We start from the raw sequence: 4,167 nt of genomic DNA, 5'->3' as shown, positions 1-4,167 counted from the left end.
CCTATCATTCCCATGCCTTTATAACTCACTCCTCCTCCAATTGGAGCTTAAGAGAGGAGGCACATTTGAGGAGCTCTTCCTCCACTGACGATTCAGCCTCAATTTTTTCCCCTAAGCCTAGGAGATCTTAACGAGAAGAAGAGCTCAAGAAGCAAATCTGAGACATTGAGCATCATCTTGTGATAAACACTTAATTTAAGTCATTTAAAGCAGAAAATTATATTTAATTTATTAAGAATTTGATACTTCTTTTTATGTTTTACAGGAAAGATGATCGCCGATACAAAGAGTTCGATTCATAGATAAAAAAGACTCAAGTTCGAAGAAAATTAGACTTAAAATAAAATTAAAATAAAAGAAGGATGCATACGATATTATAGAAAATGAAGATATTATGCAAGGAATCCAAAAGGATATAGACGTCATTGTAAAAGAAACAAAAGTTTTTTTTTGGAATAAAAAAAAAAGAGTGTTCACGCGGTGAGTTCACGCGGAAGCAGCGTGCGGTCACGCGGGCGCGTGGGCGGAAGCGTGGGGGTGAGCGAGTGCACGGGCGGACGTGCAGGCGCGGCAGCGGATGCGGCATCGCGGGGGTGCGGGTCCAGGCACGCGGCAGGCGGGTTCGCGAGGAGATTTTTGTGGGGGGACAGACAAACAGATGGAAGGAAATATATATTTGGAAATACTTCAAGAAGAAAAATTTATATTTTCTTTATCTGCTTGTGATCTTTCCATCTCATCCATTCATTTTTTAGTCATTAGTATTTTCTTTAGTCCCACATCGAAAAATCATGTAAAACTCCTCCCTCCTAACACCTATAAAAAGACTTTTGTACTCTCATTGGAGGGGGAGCCCAGAAATTCTTCTAGAGCCTTGCATAGAGGAATAGAAAGGGACTACTCCATGAGCAGCTTGGCTAGCAGTCTCGAAAGTGGAGAAGAAATTTTGTAACGACACAGAGATGGTTTATTGTTCTAAACTTTTTTGTATTTCTTTATATGCAATAAAGATTATGCTTTTTATTTAAATCATCATGAGTTCTTTATTTGCTCTCTTTCATATGTTTTTATTTATGCTTTCTTGTTAGATTAATATTAGGAACAACTTTTACTTTTCAGAGATGCACCGTGATCTACGGATACGAGGCGTGCCGAGGAAAGAAGAGTTATTTACCTAGTACTTTCCGAAGATACGTCGTGATCTATGGGTACGGAGCGTGCCAAGGAAAGACAGATATTTTTTCTAAGATTAATCACATCTATTTAATTAAAAAAAAAGAGATACAACTCTACTAGTGCAAAATTAATTCAAAACTCCTGAGCTCTTTATTTTCTAATTACATCAATTTTAGGATAATTTATTTTTTAAATTAAAAATAATGCTTCTTTCTTTTATTTTGCAATCTCAACTTAGCCCAAGATCTCTGAGGATACGATCTCGACTCATCCTACCTACATAGTGAGTAGAGTTATTTTTGGTGCTATCAACGACTACGCATCAAATTTTGACGCCATTGCCGGGGACCTTGGCATGGTTGAATTACAAAAAAAAAAAAACCACTGACATTTCATAACACTTAACTAAAATAGCGTAACCTCAAATATAAAAATTTTTAACTTGATTGGACACCTTGTTTCTTTGCATCTCATCTCCATAATTAATCTTAAGGGCAATAACCCATTAATCAGATAAGGTAGAGATTTGATCACCCTTCCTTGGCCCACAAATCACTCCCTTGCATTTGCATAACCTAGACCTTAATCTAAAATTAATTAGACGTTGACCCCTAAGAATTTCGAGCTCATTAGGACAAGTGACCCTGAGAGTTGAACCGGGTTAGACTTGGTCAGTTAGCTGATGTCTAGGCAAGTGGTTTGCGGGATGACTGGGCCTGAAGGAAGGTGGTTTTTAATTGGTTCCGTTTGCTGATCTGACCAATTTAATTGGTGTCTAAGGAAAGCAACGGGGGGACTCCCACCAACCTTACACTTACCTGGCAGTTGGTTGGTCAAGCTCTACTTGGAGGGCTTGAAGGCTAACTACAGTTAGGAGCTGTCTAGAACTAGGGTAACTTTAGGATAGAGAGTCCACTACGTGCTAACTTGATTGTAATTAAAATCTAACCATAACTAATTCTTCTATTAGTTTTAGGACTTCTTAGGATCTCTTCTTTAAAACTCTTTTCTCTCCTCTCTTCTTCTCTTAATAAAAAAAAAATCCTTAACAGACTAGGATAGTCCTACATAGACCTTTTAAGTTGCATGTTAGGTCGACGATCACTAAAACCCGACTTGCAACCATTAGACGAAGAATTAGAAAAGACTCTTAGGACTATCCGAGTTAGAAACATGGCTACACCTGGTGAGGCTAATCCTCCACGCTCATTGAGAGAATACTTCACTCCATCCTCGTATACCTACTCTCCATGCATTCAAGCACCTCCAGTAGAAGCTATCCAATATGAGATTAAGTCTAGCATTATTCAAATGTTGCCATCGTTCTATGGACTTAGTAACGAGGACCCATACAAATACTTGGATGAATTTCTTGAAATTTGTACCACAGTAAAAATCCAAAACTTCTCAGATGATGCCCTTAGGTTGAAACTATTCTCTTTCTCACTTAAGGACAAAGCCAAACATTGGTTAAACTCCTTAGACTCTATAACCATTTCAACTTGGGATCAGCTTCAGAGAGAATTTCTAAAAAAATACTTTTCAATCGGAAAAATAAATCAAATTAGAAAAACTATCACCAGTTTTTCTCAATTGGAGGGTGAACTTTTTCATGAGACATGGGAAAGGTTAAGGGACCTCATTCGTAAATGTCCATACCATGCTGTCCCTAAATGGCAACTTTGTCAGTATTTTTATGATGGTCTATCGGAGAAACACCGACAAATGGTTGATGCATCATGTGGTGGGACATTCATGCTAAAGAGTGAGGATGAAGCCTGGCAGCTCTTTGAAACACTTAGTGAGAATTCCCTACATCATATGTCTGCCACTTCTAGAGAACAACCCATGCTTCAACAAAAAAGAAGTAAAATTTATCAGATTGGAAACGTCATGGATATCCACAGTAAGGTAGATGAACTGTCTCAAAAATTAGACCGTCTTCTAAGTACTAGACAATCCCCAATTCCACCTAGCCCAATCTAAGAAGTTTGTGTATTGTGTGCAAGTCCGAACCATTTTGTTAGTGAATGCCCAGCTGCACCTCAATTTTTTGAGTTTGTGCACGAGCAGGTTCAGCAAGCTCAAGTCCAACAAGCTCGCAGACCAGGAAACGATCCTTATTCGAACACTTATAACCCCGGCTAGAGAAACCATCCAAATTTTTTTTGAAGACCACAACCAATGGTTGACCCTGCCGTACCTCGATCTCAATATCAGGACCCAACATATAGGCATGGACCATACCATCAATTTTAAAATGCTCCTCAACCATCTACTACTGGTCACAGCTCAGCTTTTGAGGAAAAAGTTCTAAAAGTATTAGAATGATTAGAAGTCAACACTCAGATCCTTAACTCCCACACACAATCCATTGCTAAGCTAGAGACCCAAATAGGTCAACTAGCGACTGCATTCAGTAGGAGGGAAGGAGAAAAATTACCTAGCCAACCTGAGAGCAACCCAAAAGGGCAATTTGTGATTGAGAGCTCTAATACCCCAGAAGCTTTTTTCGAACATGCCAAATCAATCATGACTCTGAGAAGTGGGAAGGTCATTGAACACACCAGTAAAACCAATGAGACCGTCCCTAAATCTCTAACCGAAGCCAAATCACCCAAGAACAAGAAGGATCTGAAAATAGAGAATGAACCAATTGCACCGGAATCATCTTACTTGTCTAAAGCCCCATTTTTGGATGCCCTGAAAGCCCTATTCCTGCAGATAAGAAGGGAGGAAAACTCGATGAGATGTTGGAATTGTTTAAGCAAGTCCAAATTAATCTTCTCCTTCTAGACGCAATCAAACAGGTCCCTGCTTATGCCAAATTTTTGAAGGATTTATGCACCCAAAAATGTAAATCTAGATCACAAATCCCAAAGAAAGTACATCTCACTGAACAGGCTAGTTCTGTCTTCCAGCATGCCACTCCTCCAAAGCTTAAGGACCTAGGAGCCCCCATCATTTTCTGTGTTATAGGAGATTATCACA

At 39.2% G+C, this 4,167-nt stretch overlaps 1 non-coding gene across 1 annotated transcript; it reads right to left on the bottom strand.

Annotated features, from left to right (window-relative positions):
* Positions 1–2,737: 2,737 nt before the first annotated feature.
* Positions 2,738–2,843, bottom strand: LOC140857660 (small nucleolar RNA R71). The gene has a single exon (XR_012141154.1). It is a non-coding gene; the product is annotated as a small nucleolar RNA R71 (small nucleolar RNA).
* Between the last annotated feature and the right edge of the window lie 1,324 nt (positions 2,844–4,167).

This window comes from Elaeis guineensis, chromosome 4 (assembly GCF_000442705.2).
Source record: "Elaeis guineensis isolate ETL-2024a chromosome 4, EG11, whole genome shotgun sequence".
Lineage (NCBI taxonomy): Eukaryota > Viridiplantae > Streptophyta > Magnoliopsida > Arecales > Arecaceae > Elaeis > Elaeis guineensis.
This window is presented reverse-complemented; position numbering and strand designations above follow the sequence as displayed.